The sequence below is a fragment of the Musa acuminata genome, chromosome BXJ3-1, assembly GCF_036884655.1.
Source record: "Musa acuminata AAA Group cultivar baxijiao chromosome BXJ3-1, Cavendish_Baxijiao_AAA, whole genome shotgun sequence".
Taxonomy (NCBI): Eukaryota; Viridiplantae; Streptophyta; class Magnoliopsida; order Zingiberales; family Musaceae; genus Musa; species Musa acuminata.
Genome location: NC_088349.1, coordinates 30,618,453 through 30,639,577, shown reverse-complemented (window position 1 = coordinate 30,639,577; position 21,125 = coordinate 30,618,453).

Sequence of the window (21,125 nt, the reverse complement as noted above, 5' to 3'; positions counted from 1 at the left end):
TTAGCAAGTCTTGTTTTCAATTTGCTAGAGAGTTCTCCTCCTTCTTTCTTATTGAAAATTTGTAAGAGGTTGAGCTGCTTGTAAAAGGTTGTAAGAGGGGTGTTTACCCTTCCATTTCAAGAGACTTGCTAGTGGAAGGTGGGAGCCTCATCGAAGAGGGGCCTCGCAAGTGGAGTAGGTCATTTGACCGAACCACTCTAAAAATCGGCGTAATCTCTGGTTTGCTTTTTATTATTGTCATTTACATTACTGCAAATCTTCTTACTGCTTTAGTTCCTTATTACTCTTGCTGCGCAACTTTAAGAACACGCCTTCAAGTTAAATTTCTCAAGTTTCGTTCTTAACGTACGAAAGATTTTATTAAAATCGAAGTTTTAATCCGCTGCACTAATTCACCCCCCCCTCTTAGTGCCGCTCCGATCCTAACAGAGTAATCACCAATGGCATGAGTTGACATGGGTCCACATACATCACTATGTAAGAGTTCCAACAGTTCAATAGCTCTCTCTCCAGTTCCACTAAATGAAGAGTTGGTCAGTTTTCCACGAAGGTAAGGCTCGCAAGTTGCATATGACACATAGTCAAATGGATCTAGATATCCATCATTTAGCAACTTTTGAATCCTTCTTTCATGGATGCGACCTAGCCTACAATACCACAGGTATGCACTGTTCACCTCATCTCGTTTCCTCTTTGACACATTTACATTCATGATATGTGGAGTAGTGTCTAGCATAAACAAACCTTTATGCAATATTCCTCTCGCCAATCTCCCCTCGGCTTTGCTAGAATTTACAATAAATTGTATATGTGATAAGCAATACTAGAATCCAATACCAATGCACTATCACAAAAATTTGACAATTGGAGATTGATCATGAATGTATTTGAAGCTTCATCAAGCTTTTGTTTCACCCTTTCTGCAAGGTACTCTTTGTAGTTCCTCTTCTAGTGCCCATCTTTGCCACAGTGGAAGCACTGGCCTTTATCCTTTGCTAGGTCTTTCTTAGCAACCTTTGCTTTACCTGGTTTGCCCTTGCCCTCTTTCCCTTCTTAAGGGACCCTTCTGCTTTCCTTTTCTTTCTGGTCTTACAAGTGTAGAGAACTGGCTTCTCTTTCTTAATAGTACTCTCTACCTCCATCAACATATTGAGGAGCTTTAGGAGAGTCACCTTAAGCTTGTTTATATTAAAATTCATTATGAACAGTGAAAAAGAATCTGGTAGGGAATGAAGCATAATATCCATACACAAGTTATCCTCTAGGACCATTCCTAGACCTATGAGTTTTTTTATCCACTCAATCATCTTTAGGACATGGTTCTGAACCGGTGTCCCCTCAGTCATCCTAGCGCGGAAGAGGCTCTTGATATCTCATATCGCTGAGTCCTTCCCTGTTCCTTAAATAATTTACGGACATGTAGGAGAATGGATCAGGCATCCATCTTTTCATGTTGTCTTTGTAACTCAGGAGTCATAGAGCCCAACATATAGCACTGAGCAAAATTGGAGTCATCAATGTACTTCACGTAGCGAGCGATCTCATCCTCGCTTGCCCCTTCTTCGGGCATAGGCATTACTGTATCAAGGACGTACATGATTTTCTCCGCCATGAGAACAAATATCAAGTTACAGAGCCAATCCGTATAATTTGGACTAGTGAGGCGATTGACATCAAGTATGCCACGTAAGGGATTTGAAAGCGATATTTTCTGAAAATAAAGATGCAGCAGAAATGAATAACATGCAGATTTGGCAAGAAATAAACTATCAATATATGAACTTCTATCTTAATATGCTCTGACTATTTTACTAACGAGTCACGCGACACCCTCAACACATGAAACGGAAGTCTCCGGTAGACTTCTAGTGGGGATCAGGATCCAATCAGCATCATAGTGTAACCTCGAGGGACTCGACCAATCACACTAAGCCTAATAGGTAGGCAACTATTGCCGATCACAACTCCTTGTGATTCCCATCCTATTCGACCTCCGAATCACCATGGTCTTGAGGGACTCGGCCAACCATTATGCTCGATTAAGTCAACACCTTCGTTACAAGATGAATCTGATTTGATGATATACCCTCGAGGGACTCGACCAAGCATACCATGTCCTCAGATCACCGATGACATCTCTATGTCGTAAGCAAGATAGCAAATCATGATATAGGTGAGTCTTGAGGGACTCGACCAACTCAACCTACACCGGGAATCTGTTCCTACTTATAACAATGGAAGGCCACGTGGGTCAATCTAATTGCCTCACATTTACTAACTTAATATTATCGAGAGAGATGTTTCTATGATTTGGTCTCCTAATATGACATGTCACACATATACATATTTAATATATATATCTACATCGCATGCAAATATATATATCTAGTATGTGTATAAGCAATCACACCAGATGATCATGGACCACAACCTAATGTGATTAGGCCCGAGCCAGTAGGCCTAATCACTCACATCAAGATCTATGTGTGCAACGGTGCATCTCCATGCCCTGTGATCATCCATCTCGTCCTCGTCGGTTCCGTCGACATCTCGATGCATCTTCATGCATCGCGATCGTCCGTCTCGTGGGTCCCGCTATCGCGTCCACGCTCCCGCTACGCCTCCTCATGTGATTACAACTTAATCATAGACACACAGGCCTGACAATAAATGAGAAATATAATGGAGGCTCACAGACCCCAATAATAATAATCACAAGTACTCACATCACGCGATCCATGATCATTCGTCCACACATCATACATCTCATGTATAAATAATCATCATCATGTATGACTACTAGATAATAATAAAAATAATAATCAACTAAACTTTTTAATTAATTAGTATTTTATGAAATCAGGGACATATAGGGAATTTCAGAATTTATAGGGGTATTTTTATAATTTGGACAAAAGATAAAAATTGGAATTTCTGAAATTCATAGGGGCAAAACTATCTTTTTTCCCAAGAATGCCATAATGCCCCTACTCCCCTACTGCCGCCACCGTCGCCACCCTACTGGCGGCTACCAGTGCGGTACGGCGAGGGCGCTACCCTCGCTTGCAGGCGGTACCCGCTGCGGGTGAGCACCCCCACGGGCGGTTCTGTAGGCGGGGCAGCGCCCGCACGTGGGGCAACGCTCGCAGGCGGTGCTGTCCCCCCGGGCGGCTACCCCTACGGGGGGGTTTCGCCAGCGGAAGCAGCCGCGGCAAGCGCCGCTGCCCTACGGCGACTCATCCCACAGGAGAAGCACCGTAGGCGCCTTTGCCCGCGGGCTGCCAACCCCGCCGGACACAAGCTTGCTGTAAGTAGGCCGTCGACCGATTGCTGCAGACGTAGCCCCTGTGCTGCTTGCCTGCGGTTGTGCTGCACGCATGCAGATCGAGGGCAACAACTGTTGCTGCCCTTGCTTTTGCGTCTACGATTTTGACGTCAAAAGTTTTTCCTAAACACAACACAAGCAGTTCAAAACCAATCATTCGCACGAACATCCTGGCTCTGATACCACTATTGGAAAATCTCGGGGGCGACATCACATGCGTCGCGGAAGAACAAGAAAACAAAATCCCCAATTCCCAAAGAGATGTTCGTCGTCGTGCGAAGATTGGCGCGCAAAATCTACGAAACTTAAAACTACGCATGGAGTAGATTGTGTTACCTAGGAAGATCATATATACCTGTTTCCTTGCAGATCTTTAGAAGAGGGTGAATGAGGTCAAGCGTCCTCCTCTCTAGTGGTGATCAACACAGTAGGGCTGCGACGACGCTCCTCAAAACTCTAGGCCTACTTTGAGGTGGAGAGGGGGAGGAGAATAGGAGACGCAAGCAAATGCTCTAGCCCATGAGGCTCTGAATCCCTTCTATTTATAGTGGTTCCCTATCAAACCCTAATGGATCCTCCCCTAATGGGTATTAGATCTGCATTTAATAAAACATGGGCCCCGTCGAATATCTCATATCCGAACCTCTACTCATCGCAATGCCTACCATATGTGTGTGACCCTCTAGGCCCAATATCGAGCTGGCCGTGAGTCATACCTGTCAGAACTCCTTCTAACTTAGTGAATTATTATCTCTATAATAATTCACTCGACTCATCGACTACGGATGTACTAAGCCACTACGCCATAGTCCCTAGACGATAAAGGGAATCCAATCCATTGGACCTGTTTGCCCTTAGTTACCGTATACCTATAGTCCCTCATCCATCTAATATCCCAAAGACCGTATATCTAGCATGGTGCTATCAGACCCATACGGTTTCTACTCGAGTCTCGCTCTAATCGGATTCCTCTAGAGAAACCTTTCTCTCTCAACCCGAATGACCCTGACCAGGGATTTGTTTGAGCAAGGACATATGGGATATTTCTCTCATGATGCTAAGAGTGAATGATCTTCTTTCGACTACCACTTGGTGTCTCAAAGAGTGGTATCAAAGAGTGGAGCACTCATACAGGACATCCTTGGTGTCTCAAGTCTAAGGACCAGATACACCACTAGGACTACGGAATCGCTGTCTAACAATAAGACATCATCAACCATCTAGCATTCCGTGAGTGAATCAATCAGTGAACTCATTCTCCAATGAGCACCTGTATTGTATCCCTATTGTCCCTACACGAGCAGTTATGAGACCAGCTGCATCCATCATATGGTCGGGTATATAGTTCACTAGTTTGTCCGGTTATCACGATGTCCCTCTCGAGTAACCTATGACTGGGATTATTTAGGATCTGTGTTTAAAGGTGAATCGATTGTATTATCGTGATTTCATCACGATCCGATTCCCATTGCATAAATTCAAGGACATCACAATATATATATGCATATATGCAATAGTTATAAAGTGATATATGCCAAAATATAATAAGCAAAAAGATTCTGTATCAAGTCACACGTGCCATCACTCATGTGATTGGCTTATTGGGCACCTATGACTAGCACATATGACAGTCTCGGAGACCGAGTCTAGGTGGTACCACTGCCTAACACAGTCTCGGAGACTATGCCACGATGGTGCCACCTATTGGGTCACTGTTTGGGCCTTTCTCTTGGCCCAACACAGTCCATACATGGGCCAAATTAGCCCCTAATTGGGTTAGCCCAATTCCAACCCCAATTATGTACTAACTATGAAATTTAAGGTATACACTAAGAAAATCCGGTCCGGTTAGTCTAGGTTTTTTTCGACGAGCTTCCAGCGATCTTCCGGCGAACTTCCGATGGTGAACTTCCGATAATCTCTCGGCAATGTTCCAGTGGACTCCCAGCAAGCTCCTAGAGTTCACGATGATCTTCTTAGTGAGTTCTGATGAGCTTCTTCGGTAAGCTCCTGGACTTCATGGTCAATTTCAATAGAACTTCCGACGAACGTCTGGACTTCCGATGAACTCTCGAACTCCCAACGAAGTCTCGTTCTTGACTCCGAAACTTTATTTTGCTTTATGCCTTGATCACTATCATAGTTAATCTTGCACAAATAAAACCTACTTCGATCTAGACAATTATTACAAAGCTTGAATCATGTTGTCCGGCATGTCATTAGTTCATCAATGCTTTGTCTGATTCTTCGGCACATCGTCCTCTCTTGCAACCTGTTGCCCAATCGGCTAGTTGACCTCTGTAACTCCGATTTCCCTAGCATAATTTTCGCTCTTCTTAGCCCAATGCCTGAATCCATGGCCCGAAGCCTTCTGCTGATATATCGACCGATCCTCCAGCTCGACGTCTAATCTTCTGACATGTTCCACTCTAGCCCAACATGATTCTTCCTACTTTAATTGACTCTTCCTGATTGAAGCTTCTTGCATCACTCAAAATGCAGATTAAATCATAAACACTCTTAATTGGTTTCATCATCAAAATTCGAGATTCAACAATCCCCCCCTTTTTGATGATGACAACCAATTGATGACGGAGTTAACCTTAACTCCCCCTATCAATGTGCCATATTGATAGAACTCTTGAATTCAAATTAAATTCAAATCAAAGCAAATTTAATCATTAATATGTCATCATAAAACTATGCATAATCAAATTTACAATATATTATTCCATGCATGATCATTATCATAACTTCTCCCTCTTTGTCATCAACAAAAAAGAGAAGTGCAACTAGCAAGTGTTTATACATTGCATAAATCATTGCATAATAAACATAATCTCAAGTTTTATCATCATGTAAGTTAGCAAGTTTTAGAGATGTGCAGAGTTTAGCATGTTTGATTTTCTTTGCAATGTTTAAGCTAGCAAGTTTTCGAAAAAGAATGCAAGATAGTATTTTTGTTTCTCTTGAGATTGCAAGATAACAAATTCTTGGTGATGTTCAAGATAGCAAGTTCTACATCAAATAAGCTAGTGAATTTTACAACATTTTAGAATATGTAAGCTAGCAATTTAGAGATGTTTAAGAAAGTAACTTTTGCTTCTTAAAATATGCAAGTTAGCACTCTTTGCTTCTCTTTTGAGATGAACTAGCTAGCATATTTTTTGCATTATCTTGACTTGTGCAAGCTAGCAAATTTAGTAAGTTTTATATAATTTTAGAATATGCAAGCTAGCAAATTTTACACATATGAAAGTTGGCAAAGTTTTGCATCTTTTGAGATTAGCAAGTTTTTTACTTCTCTTTATGATGTGCAAACTAGCAACTTTTCTCCCCCTTTGTCATTGTCAAAAAGAAGGGAAGAATACAATTTTGTAATTCTTTTCCCTTTACATCAGTTTCTAAATCATGACAAAGATAAAGTATCATTCTTAACTGAAATCATTCTAAATCATGATAAAGAAAAAGAATGAGACTTCGTTAGGAGTTCAAGAGTTTGTCGGAAGTCCGGATATTCGTTAGAAGTTCTGGCGGAATTGACTGAGAAGTCTAGGAGCTTACCGAAGAAGCTCATCGGAACTCGCCAAGAAGATCATCGTGAAGTCCAAGAGCTTGTCTGGAATCCGTTGGAACATTGCCGAGAGATCACCAGAAGTTCGTCGAGAGCTCACCGGAAGAAACCTAGACTAACCGGACCGGATTTGCTTAGTGTATGCCTTAAATTTCATAGTTAGTACATAATTGGGATTGAAATTGGGCCAACTCAATTAGGGGCCAGTTGGGGCCATGTATGGACTATGTTGGGCTAAGAGAAAGGCCCAAATAGTGACCCAATAGGTGGCACCGTCATGGCATAGTCTCTGAGACTATGTCAGCGGTGGAACCGTCGGTCTGGGTGGTGGTACCACCAAACTCGATCTCCGAGACTGTCAGACGTTGGTACCGTCAGTCTGGATGGTGGTGTCACTAGTTTGGATGGTGGTACCTACTAGTTATATGTGCTTGGCAAGCCAATCACGTGAGTGATGGCACGTGTGACTTGACACGCAATCTTTTTACTTATTATATTTTAGCATTTATCACTTTAATTGACTAGTGTATATATACATGTATATATTGTGATGTCCTTGGATCTATGCAATGGGAATCAGATCATGATGAAATCATGATAATAAGACCGATTCGCCTTTAAACACAAATCCTAAATAATCCCAATCATAGGTTACTTGAGAGGGATATCGAGATAATCGGACTGACTAGTGTGTTATATACCCATCCATATAATGGATGCAACTGGTCTCATAGCTGCTCGTATGGGGACACTAGGGATACAGTACAGGTGCTCATTGGAGAATGAGTTCACTGATTGATCCGCTTACGGAATGTTGGATAGTGGATGATACCTTATTGTCAGATAGCGATTCCGTAGTCCCAGTGGTGTATTTGGTCCTTAGACTTGAGACACCAAGGATGTCCTGTATAAGTGCTCTATTCTTTGATACCGAACTTATAGGTTTGGATGTCCCATATCTAGTACAACCAGTCATCGGGAGTGACAGTCAACCTTACGAGGGCTATTGAGTGTTGATAGAGGATCTCCCTAGGTAACATAATCTTTACTATACATAGTTTTCTATTTCGCGGATTTGTCGCACCAATCTTCGCATGACAACGAACATCTCTTTGGGAATAGGGGATTTTATTTTTTGTTCTTCTGCTACACTTGTGATGTCGCCCCCAAGATTTTCCAATAGTACCGCCCAGACACAGTCTCCCAAGTGGTGGTACCGCTAGACTCGACGGTGGTACTACCCAACATAGGCAGTGGTACTGCTAGGACCCGGGAAACTCGGGATGAGACTTTTTTAGGCTCAAAGTTTGAATCAACTTGAGGCCTATAAATACCCCTCTCATCCCTAGTTAACAAACACACAACTTAGTATACAAATTGGAAAAAATGCTGTTGTAATCTTAAGAGTTCTCCTCCTTTAGCCTAAGTGTTTATAATTATGTTTAGGGAGTAGTAAGTGGGGTTGTCAAGGTTCTCTCCTAAACTTGTCAAAAGGAGAATCAAGTTGTAAGGGTGGTTGATCTTCACCCATTGAAGGAAAATCGTTAGTGGATGTCGGTGGCCTTGATGAAAGAGGAATCGATAGAGTGGATGTAGGTCACGAAGACCGAAACACTATAAAATGGTTTGCATTTCTATTTGAGTAATGTACCTTCACTACAAACTGAATTTTTACTTGCCTACTGCTTTTACTACATATACGAATGAGATTTCAAGTTCGATTTTTATCGTACGAAAGATTTCCAAACCGACATGATTTTATCCGCTGCACTAATTCACCCCCCTCTTAGTATCAACTCGTTCCTAACAAAGCAAGTTTCCCGAAGTTAGAACATAAGATTTGATAAGACAATAAGATCTTATGACTTTATTAAGAATGAAGATAAGCCTTGTGTATATAAGAAGGTAAGTGGGAAAGCTATCACCTTCTTAGTATTATATGTGGATGACATCTTGATTATTGAGAATGATGTAGGAATGCTATCCACAGTAAAGACTTGGTTATCTATACACTTCTCTATGAAGGACTTAGGAAAGCATCCTATATCTTGGGGATTTGGATCTATAGAGATAGATCTAAGAGGTTGTTTGGCTTATCCCAATCCAGGTACATAGACACCATTGTCAAAAGGTTTGGTTTGGAAAATTCTAAGAGAGGTCTCATACCGATGAGACATGGGATATCACTTTCTAGGAGTATGTCCCCAAAGACTCCTGAAGAAAGGGCAAATATGGATAGGATACCCTATGCCTTAGCAATAAGGTCTATCATGTATGTCACGCTATGTATCAGGCTTGATATAGCGTATGCTTTGAGTGTCACGTGCAGGTATCAGTCGGATCCAGGCTTGGAGCACTAGAAAGCAATAAAGTGTATCCTTAAGTACTTGAGAAGGACTAAGGATCTTTTATTGGTATATGCAGGTCGTAGCCTCAAGGTTGAAGGCTACACGGACTCGAGTTTCCAATCTGACGTCGATGATAACAAGTCAAATTCATGATATGTGTACACCCTGAATAGAGTAGTAGTATGCTAGAAGTGTTCCAAGCAAGATACTACTACTGGCTCGACCATAGAGGTGGAGTACATTGCTACAGCAGAGGTAGCAAAGGAGGGAGTCTGGATGAAAAAGTTCATTACAGATCTAGGAGTCATGCTAGGTAGCGAGGAGCCGATTCCCTTATATTATGACAATAATGGGGCAATTACACAAGCAAGGGAACCAAGGTCTCATCAAAGTGTTCTAAGAAAGTTCCAACCTGTTAGAGAGATCGTGACCCGAGGAAATGTAGTAGTGGAAAGAGTTTCATCCGAAGATGACATCACAGATCCATTGACAAAGCTATTGTCTCATATTATCTTTGAGCATCACAGGGGTCTGACGGGGATCATATACATAGATGATTGGCTTTAGGTCAAGTGGGAGATTGCTAGTCATAGGTGCCTTGCAAGCCAATCATGTGAGTGATGACACATGTGACTTGACACGTAGTCTTTTTACTTATTATTATTTGATATTTTATCACTTTATATTATTTATTGCTTGAATATATTGTGATGTCTATGGATCTGTGAATTGGGAATCGGATCGTGATGAGATCACGATAATGAGACTGATTCATCTTTAAATAGAGATTCTAAATAATCCCAGTCATAGGTTACTCGAGAAGGATATTGTGGTAACCGGATAGACTGGTGTGCTATATACCCGTCCATATGATGCATGCAGCTAGTCTTATAACTGCTCGTATAGGGACAATAGGGATATAGTACAAGTGCTTATTGGGGAATGAGTTTACTGATTGATCCGCTTACGGAATACTAGATAGTTGATGATGCATTATTGTCAGACTACGTTTCCGTAGTCCTAGTAGTATATCTGGTCCTTAGACTTGAGACACTAAGGATGTTCTATATGAGTACTCTACTCTTTGATACCAGACTTATAGGTCCGGAGGTTCCAGATCAAGCACGGTCGGTTATCGTTAGTGGTAGTAAATCTTACGAGGATTATTGAGTGTCGATAGAGGATCATCCGCTCTCTATGTCATAAGAGGAATATCCCATGTGTTCTTGCATAGACAAATCCCTTGCCAGGGTCATTCGGATTGAGAGAGAAAAAGTTATCCGGGAGAATCTGATTAGAGCGAGTCTCGAGTAGAAAATATATAGGTCTGACAGCACTATGCCCGGTATATAATCTCTAGGATATTAGATGAATAAAGGACTATAAGTACACCATCACTGAGGATAGATAGGTCCAATGGATTGGATTCCCCTGTATCATCTAGGGACTATGGCATAGTGGCCTAGTACGTTTGAAATCGATGAGTCGAGTGAATTATTATGGAGATAATAATTCACTAAGCTAGAAGGAGGTCTCATAGGTATGACTCACGGCCAACTCGATATTGGGTCTAGAGGGTTACACACATATGACAGGCATTGTGATGAGTAGAGGTTTGGATATGAGATATTCGTTGGAGCTCCTATCTTATTGGATATCCTATAAGCCCCTGAATGATTGGATCCTTTGGATGAGATCCAATAAGAGCCAATGAGAGATTATTGGATAGAGATCCACTAATCTAAGAGGCTTGGGTAGTTGGATGGAGATCCAATACCCAATAGGGTATGATTAATTAGGGTTAAGTTGATAGGGGATCTCTATAAATATGAGGGAACCAATGGTTCATAGGTTAGAGCCTTTTAGGTTGCCTCTCTGATTCTCCTCCCCTTCTCATCCTCAATTAGCAGGCCTGGAGACTTGAGGAGCATTGTCGTAGTCCTATTATGTGAATCACTACCAGAGAGGAGGACACTTGACCTCCTTCACTCTCTCCTAGAGATCTGCAGGGATTCAAAGATATATGATCTCCCTAGGTAACACAATCATTCAAATATGCAATTTTAAGTTTCACAGTTTTTGTGCTCCAATCTTCACATGACGACGAACACATCTTTGGGAAATTGGGGATTTTATTTTTAATGTTCTTCCGCTGCACATATAATGCCCCCCTAAGATTTCTCTACAAGATACTGATTTCATAATCCTAGTGGTGTATCTAGTCATTAGACTTGAGACACTAAGGATGTCCTCTATGAGTATTTCATTCTTTGATACTAGACTTATAGGACTAGAGGTTCCAAATCTAGCATAGTCAGTCATTGGGAGTGGTAGCCAATCATACGAGGATAATTGAGTGTCGATAGAGGATCATCTACCCTCGATGTCATAAGAGGAGCGTCCCATGTATTCTTGCTCAAACTGTTAGGATCGGAGCGGCACTAAGAGGGGGGGGTGAATTAGTGCAGCGGATTAAAACGTTAGTTTCGACAAATCTTTCGTACGATAAGAATGGAACTTGAAAAGCTTAACTTGAAAGCGTATTCTTAAAGTTGCGCAGCAAAGGTAATAAGGAACTAAAATATGTAAGAAGGTTTGCAGTAATGTAAATAGCAATAATGAAATGCAAACCAAAGATCACGCCGATTTTAGAGTGGTTCGGTCAAATAACCTACATCCACTTGTGAGGCCCCTCTTCGATGAGGCTCCCACCTTCCACTAGCAAATCTCTTGAAATGGAAGGGCAAATACCCCTCTTACAACCTTTTACAAGCAGTTCAACCTCTTACAAATTTTCAGCAAGAAAGGAGGAGAACTCTCGAGCAAATTGAAAACAAGACTTTCTAAGACTTTTCTCTCAATCAATTGCTTTTCAAAAGTTGTATGCTCAGCTGAGACTTGAGGGGTATTTATAGGCCTCAAAGGATTCAAATTTGGGCTCCAAAAAATTTGAATTCTCTTATGTTCCCGATGCTGGCGGTGCCACCGCCCAGCCAAGCGGTGCCACCGCCCAGCGCTCGGGTGTTGGACGGTGCAACCGCCCAGCGCTCGGGTGCTGGACGGTGCAACCGCCCAGCCCAGGAGGTGTCACCGCCCAGCTCTCGGGTGCTGGGCGGTGCCACCGCCCAGCCCAGGCGGTGCCACAGTCCAGCTCTCGATGCCACCGCCTAGCTCTCCGATTCACTGGTTTGGCTTAATTTTAGCCCAAACCAAATCTGACTTTAGGCCCAATTGGCCCCTAACTAGGATATAGGATTATCTCTTAATCCTAATCCTAATTACAAGTGAACTACATAACAAAAAAAACATCCTAAGCAAGTTTTCAACCGCGAACGTCGAGTCTTGTTCCGGCGAACTTTCCAACGAACTTCTTCCGACGGACTCCCTACAAGCTCCCGATCTTGTGATGACTTTAACGAGTAGCCGAGCCTTCTCGGTGATCTCCGTGAACCTCCGACGATCTCTTCGGCGAACTTTCGAAAATTCTGATAGGTTCCCGATTTCTTCTCGGTTGGTTCCGGCAGCATCTCCGACGATTCTTCGGACTCTTAAACGTCCATCGAACTTGACTCCGGTATACTTGCTTTGTGTTTTCTGGTTATCGTAGTTAATCCTGCACACTTAGCTCAATAATATGGATTAGATCAATTAACCCATCAATTGATTTTATCATCAAAATCCGAGATTCAACAATCTCTCCCTTTTTGATGATGACAATCAATTGATGATGGAGTTAAACGTAACTCCCCCTATCTATATGCCATATTATGAGAAGATAAAAAACACTTGAATTCCATCCCTTTGGATTCAAGCATAACCCGATAAGTTCTAACCGTAGAGCTTATCGTAATCCTCATTAAACAATAGTAAATATGAAACTTCGATGAAAATCATAAGTTAAATTATAAGGGACGAATTTTACTTCGACAGAAGATAAAGATTTTCAATATAAATTTCATGATATAGATGTAAGGCATGCTTTCAATATGATCAATCAATCTTGTGATATTTTCAAGGATTTTGCAAGGCATATAAGACATTTATATCACATAAGCTTTTGTAATTCATATAAGTCATGCTATCGATATGGTGTAAGTCATCACTTAGTCATCACTTCTCCCCCTTTGTCATCAACAAAAAGAGACAAGCAAGCTAATTGATGATCATAGAATTCGCTAAAAATGATCATTGAATCATTAAAAAAGTTTAGCATTTAATAGTAAACAAAATTCATCATTCAAATTTGCTAGAAATAGTTTATCCAAAAGAAATCATCATTTATGCAGATCAAAACAGTAGTTATCTAAAAGGAAGTATCAGTTATCGTTCAAACGATGACAAACTTTGAACTTGTTGTTGAAAGTAAACAGAACAGAATAAAAAGATACATAAATTTAATCCTTAGGAGGTAATCCACAATGCTGATACATGATATCTATTTTTTCATTCATTTGTCATAGTGTCTTCAAAATTTCAACTCATTGATTTTGAATTTGTTCTTGCTGTGATTTGAGTTGATCTTGCTGGAATTTGATCTGAGACAGTTCCACCATAATGAGATCTTCAGAGGAGGAAACAAGAGCTAAAGGTGCTGCATCAAAGGGACTAGGAGGAGGAGATTCATTTCCCCTAAGAATTGGTGTTTCGGGGTGTTCTATTAGTGGAGGAATTGGATCAGTCCTTCTAGGCTGCCTAACCCATATGCCATTGCTAAATGTGCACCTAAGTCTTTTCAGTAGGTTTTTATTTATTATGTTATATCGATCACTTTGAATAGTTTCTTCATCGGGTGGGATGCAAATGTCATAGGCATGAAAAAATCTAGTGATTAACCCCCCATATGGTAACATAGTATCTTTAGCCATAATATCCTTCATGTGTTGTCGAATTGAGTACCCAAAACAATTATGCTGACTGGTCATAATCCAATACATGGTACTTATCTCTATTTGACTTATTTCATCAAGATGAAATTGTTTGAGGAATATGATGCTTGTGATAATGTGATGAAGAATTTTAGAGTTGAATGGCAGTAAGTGTTCACAGCTCTTGGGTAGGCGGCCAAGGTTTGGATTTGCAAAAATTGTTTCTGCGACTTCGGTATAGGTTGCTCCTATTGTGTTGACGTCCCATTTACCTTTAAAATAGCATCCCCTATCTTTTTCAGTTATGCCAGTTAGCTCACAAATAGTGCTGTCAAATATTCTAATGGGTGTTCCTAGAAGGTAAGTGCTTAGGCTATCGTTGTCCACATATAGGTTGGCATAAAACAATCTAACTAACCGCGGATAGATTGGTTCATCTATTTGTAGGAGAGGTAGAGCTTCTAGGTGTGCAAACCACCTAATGGGTTCTAAGTCCCCTAGTTCATCCAGATCAATGTATTTTCCCTTATGGATACATCGTGTTTCAAATTTTGGAAAGCTAAGGGCTACCTCTTTTGATCTAAAAAGATCATGGTCATATGAATCTCCTTCAATCCTTTTTCCTTTTGATCTCTTAGGAGCCATTATCTAGACAAGATGATGATGAAATTATGAAAACTAAGCAAGGGAAAGAGAAAAGAAAAGAGGGATTTCAAGTGTTACCTTATGGAGATTAGGTTGAGAGATGGAGAGCTTGGACCACCAAGAATCCTTCTCCAATGCTTCTAAGAGTTAGAATGAGGGTTAGGGGGAATGGGAGAGGGTTTTGAGAGCTCTTTTCTTCGGGTTGGGGCGGTGTCACCGTCAACCCTAACCCCTCGGGTTAATAAGGGTCGTTCGGTCGGTGCCACTATAATATCCCTCACTTTTGAAAATTATTAATAAGAAATTATATGTAAATTTGAGGACCTATATGTAAATATAAAAATTTCAAGGACTAAACTGCTAAGTTGTAAAATAAAAAGAAAATAAAGAAAACCGAAAATTTCGGTTTTATCCCACCGCCTCCCACGCACTCTCTATTTCTTCGAGAAACAGAGAGGAGCGATGGGGCGTGAGGAGAGAAAAAAGAAGAAGAGAGGGAAGATGGAGAGGAGAGAGAGAGGCAGTAGCAGCAGCTAGGGTTGCTACACCTCTATTTCCCGCAGGTGGAAACAGAGGAGAGGATGTGTGGGGCGTTGGGGAGGAGAAGGGAAGAAGAAGAAGAAGAAGAAGAAGAAGAAGAAGAAGAAAAGAGGAGGATAGCTACGGCAAGGCTGCAGCGAGGAGGTGTGTGGCGTTGGGGAGGAAAAGGGAAGAGGAGAAGAAGAGAAGGAGAAGAAGAGGGAAAAGAGACGGACGAGGGAGAGGAGCGAGAGGTGGCAGCAGCTAGGGCTGCAGCACCTCTGTTTCCTGCAGGTGGAAACAGAGGAGAGGTGTGGGGCGTTCGAAGAGGAGAAGAAGAAGAAGAGGAAGAGAAGAAGAAGAGGAAGCAGGAGAAGAGGTTATGATACCTCTGTTTCCTGCAGAGGAAATAGAGGAGAGGGTGTGTGTGACGCCGGGGAAGAAGGGGCTGCAGCTGTGGCGATGGCAGCTGCAGCTGGAAGAGAAGAAGAAGAGGAAGATGAGCAGGGGAGGAAGAAGAGGTTGCGGCCATGGCTGCGGCCACGACTGCAGCAGTTGCAGCGGGGAGAGAAGAAGAAGAAAGGAAGGAGAAGGAAGAGGAGAAGGGAAAGAAGTAGCTGCGGCAGCGGCAGTGGCAGCTACAGTTGTAGCAGGGAAAGAGAAAAAGGAAAGGAAGAAGAAGAGAAAGGGAAGGAGAGGAAGAAGAGAGGAAGAGGAGAAGGGGCTGCGGCTGCAGCGATGGTAGCTGCAGTTGGAAGAGAAGAAGGAGAGGAAGATGAGCAGGGGAGGAAGAAGAGGCTGCGGCCGTGGCTGAGGCTGCGACTGCAGCAGTGCAGTTGGGAAAGAAAAGAAAGGAAAGGGGGAAAAAGGGGCTGCAGAAGGGATTGCAGCTACAGCGGCAGCGACTACATATACAGCAGCTGTGTCTATGAAAGAAGAGGAGGAAGGAAGTAGTGCAGTGGAAGGGGCAGCGATTGTGGCAGCGACAGCGGTGGTGGCTGTGGCAGCTGCGTTTGGGAAAGAAAATGAAGGAATGAGAGTAAGAGAGAGTAGGTGACTATGCCTCTATGTTCTGCATGAGCTACAGTTGTGAAGGAAAAGTAGAAGGATTTGGGCTAACACCTTCTTTGGATCTTCGGATCAAAATCTTTGAAAGGCAAGTGTTCTGATCCTTTCTATTGCAAGCTTTCTAATCTTTTCTCTTGCAAGTGTTCCTATCCTTCCTATTGCAAGCTTTCTAATCCTTCCTATTGCAAGTGTCCTGATCTTTCCTTACCGCAATTTTACCGCTATATTTGTTTTAAATATGAGGAACTTTAAATTGTTCTAGCCTTTCATTTGATATATCTCCTGTTTAGACGTAACGATTCGAATCTATGCAACTTTTGATATTCTGACCCTTCTACTTTGTTATGGCAATAACTTCATGTATTGACCTCTGATTTGGACAAAACTTATTTGATCAGAATATAGACTCATAAACCTTTCTTTTGATAGCTTATTTTAAGAATTCGGAGTAAGTTTGCCTACCCAAACTTCTATTTCAAATGAGCCTACAAATTCTGCAAAACAGGGATCGTAATTTCTGACCTTTTGTTACTGATTTGCCTATAAGTCGATGTTGGAAACTCCGATTTATTCAAAGCTTATTTCATTGGAAACTAGACTCATAGATCTTTCTTTGATATATGGATTGAATGATTTAGGGTCCAAATGCCTGCCTAGTTTTCTATTGAAACCGACCCTGTGAATTCTATAAAAATTGAGATTTGTTCTTTGATCTTGGGTTACTAAATCTATTGTAACTCTTTGTTGGAAACTTCGATTTATACGAGACTTATTTTATCTGAAAATAAATTGAAATATCTTTCCAATGATATATTTCTGAGTAACTTGGAGCACGATTGATAGTTTGAATCATTTGTTCAATGTGCCTCTTGAATTTTGCCAGAAATCGAGCTTTGGTCGATTTCGCATATTCTGGTTTCATTTCTTTGGAAATTGACATTCTTTAGCTTTCTTATTCAATTGAGCTTTATATTACTACTTTGAATTCTTGTATGCTCTTGTCCTTAAAATTATTTGCATTCTTGAAAACTGTTGTGTAACGTTTATGCTATATCGTATTGACTTATATAGGCACATGTATAACCCATTGTTCCGCATTTGCTTTCGATGTGTGCCTATTCTAGTTTCATTCCTTTGGATATCGAATTCATCTAACCTTCTTATTGAATTTGAGTTGTATGTGATTGCTTGGATTCCATATGTGCCATTGCTTTCAATTCCTTTCAAATCTGAATACAATTGTGAAAGATTATTGCTTGCATCATATTGACTCGTAAAGGCACATGTACGTTTTATTGTTCCACATGTGCTTCCGATATATGCTATTCATTGTTCATACTATCCTTTTTGTACTCTGGTGTTTGTGGGATTATCTGGACCTTTGCCAGAAATGGTAAAGGGTATGTGCATAGAGCCTGAGATGCTCTGCCGGCCCCCCTCTGACTTCACCTAGACGTGGGTGGATGGAGCTCCCAGACGTGGGAGACTTCTGTCTGGTGGTCATTCAGAAATGGATGATTCACATTCTATCTGCGGTCCCACTACACCTTCTGTATGTTTGATATGATATCCAGAGCTTTGGTTATGTGTTTCTGTACATGCTTTGGATAAGAATGATATGAATGCAACGTCAAAGACGACATTTGAGCTTCTGTTTGGTATTTGTTATTGATATGCTCTGAAATGTTCCATATGCCGTTGATATGCTCCGGAACATTTCATACGCCATTGACAAGCTCCGAAATGTTTCATTTATTATTGATATGCTCCGAAACATTTCCTATGCCTTTGTTATGCTCCGAAATGTTTCATTTGCTATTGTTATGCTCCTAATGTTCCATTTGTCATTGATATGCTCCGGAACATTTCATATGCTATTGGTATGCTCCAATTACTCTGTGCTCCATTTGCTATAAACTGATATGTTCTGAAATGTCCTATTTGCCATTGATATGCTCCGGAACATCTCGTACGCTATTGATATGCTCCAATTACTCTATGCTCCATTTGTTATGAACCAAATATGTTTTCAATGACATGACACATACGATTTTGTATCTAATGAGATGGTATCCTTGAGAATTCTTGTATTTTGCCTTGCATTATGATATCTTACTCGTTTGAAACCGTTCCTTCTATTCTGAATATGCTTTGTCACTTGCTGAGCTATTTTTAGCTCACTCCATTGTTATATAAATCTTTCAGGTTAGCTTGTCACTCTTTGAGATGTTTTGAATTGGGCTGAGGCAGTGAAGACTTATTCAAAATTATGGGCAAGTCTTGTTGGTTATTATGTTATTGTTGTATAAGCATATTTTGTATGTAATGAAATGTTGTCGATGAATCAAAATGGATATACTGTGTAAAAGTATTAGAAGATCTCTCTTATTTGGACTTTCAGAATGTTAAGTCTAGTTTATGATGATATGAACTTGTGGTGAATAATTAGAGTTCTGATTGTTTAATTTATTTAGCTTGTGGATTTATAAATGTTGTTCATGTTTGTCAAGTTTGGCTTGGGTTGCCATAAATATGAATTATCGAGTGATGTGATATATGATTATAAACTGCACAGGTTTTATAGATGTGAATTTGATATAATGTTTTTTTTTAGTGTCCTCAAATGTTAGTTTGGATCCTGGATGGATTTGTGATGAAAATTTTAATATCATGGATATTTTTTTTGAGGGGCGTGACAGCCACCGCCAAACCGAGCGGTGTCACCGCCTGGCGCCCGAGCGCTCAGGCGGTGCTACCGCCGGATCTGGCGGTGCCACCGTTGGCATCCCGCGGAGGAAAGAAAAAAATTTTTCTTCCTCCCTTTTGTTTAGCTTTTTCCCTCAAGATAATTAGTTATACTTTAATGGATCATTTTGAATTGAAGAAGAAGGAAGAAATCAAATTCACAAAAGAAAGGAAAAGGACGAGTCATTTTTCGTGAAGCTCATTTTAGGGACAATTTAACATGCCTAATTCCCTTTGGATGAATTCAAATTGGTCTTCATTTAAGGCTTTTGTAAAAATATCTGCTAATTGATGCTTTATGTCAATAAATTCTAATACAACATCATTGTTAAGGACATGATCGCGTACGAAATGATGCCTAACGTCGATGTGCTTAGTTCTAGAGTGCTGAATTGAATTTTTAGTAAGACATATGGCACTAGTATTATCACATTTTATGGGAATGTTTTTAAAGTGAATTCCATAGTCTTCTAATGTATTTTTCATCCAAACAACTTGTGCACAGCATGCACTTGCAGCAATGTATTCGGCTTCCGCCGTAGATAGTGCAACTGAATTTTGTTTCTTGGAAGTCCAAGAAACAAGTGCATGTCCTAAAAATTGGCATGTTCCATATGTATTTTTTCTATCTATCCTGCATCTGCCAAAATCGACATCTGCATAAGCTGTTAAATCAAATTTTTCAGATTTTGGATACCACAGTCCTTGATTTGGAGTTCCTTTAAGATACCTAAATATTCTTTTAACACTTTTAAGATAAGATAATTTAGGATTTGATTGAAACCTAGCACAAAGTCCTACACTAAACATAATATCCGGTCTAGTTGCGGTGAGGTAGAGTAGACTACCTATCATTCCCCTATATGTTTTTTGATCGAAATTTTCACTATTTTTATCCATATCTAACTTAGTCGCAGTACTCATAGGGGTGTTTATTGTTGGGAAATCATAAGGGGGCGACATCATATGCGCAGCGGAAGAACAAGAAAACAAAAATCCCCGATTCCCAAAAAGATGTTCATCGTCGTGCGAAGATTGGTGTGCAAAATCCGCAAAAACACAAAACTGCGTATAGAGATTGTGTTACCTAGGGAGATCGTATATCCCTGTTTCCTTGCAGATCCTTAGGAGAGGGTGAAGGAGGTCAAGCGTCCTCCTCTCTAGCGGTGATCCACACAGCAGGGTTGCGACGACGCTCCTCAAAACTCCAGGCCTACTCTGAGGTGGAGAGGGAGAGGAGAATAGGAAGGGCAAGCAAAGACTCTAGCCTATGAGGCTGTGAATCCCTCCTATTTATAGAGATCCAGTGTCAAAACCCTAATGGGTCCTTTCCCTAGTGGGTATTGGATCTGCATCCAATAAGACAAGGGCTCCGTCGGATATCTCATATCCGAACCTCTACTCATCGCAATGCCTACCATATGTGTGTGACCCTCTAGGCCCAATATCGAGCTGGCCGTGAGTCATACCTGTCAGAACTCCTTCTAACTCAGTGAATTATTATCTCTGTAATAATTCACTCGACTCATCGACTATGGAAGTACTAGGCCACTACGCCGTAGTCCCCAGACGATACAGGGGAATCCAATCCATTGGACCTGTCTGTCCTCAGTTACCATGTACCTATAGTCCCTCATCCATCTAATATCCCAGAGACCGTATATCGAGCATGGTGCTGTCAGACCCATACGGTTTCTACTCGAGTCTCGCTCTAATCGGATTCTCCCGGAGAACTCTTTCTCTCTCAACCCGAATGACCCTGGCCAGGGATTTGTCTGAGCAAGAACACATGGGATATTCCTCTCATGATACCGAGAGTGGATGATCCTCTATCGACACTCAATACCCCTTGTAAGGTCGACTACCACTCCCAATGACCAGCTGTACTAGATCTGGGAACAGCCAAACCTATAAGTCTGGTATCAAAGAGTGGAGCACTCATACAGGACATCCTTGGTGTCTCAAGTCTAAGAACCAGATACACCACTAGGACTATGGAATCGTTGTCTGACAATAAAGCATCATCAACCATCCAG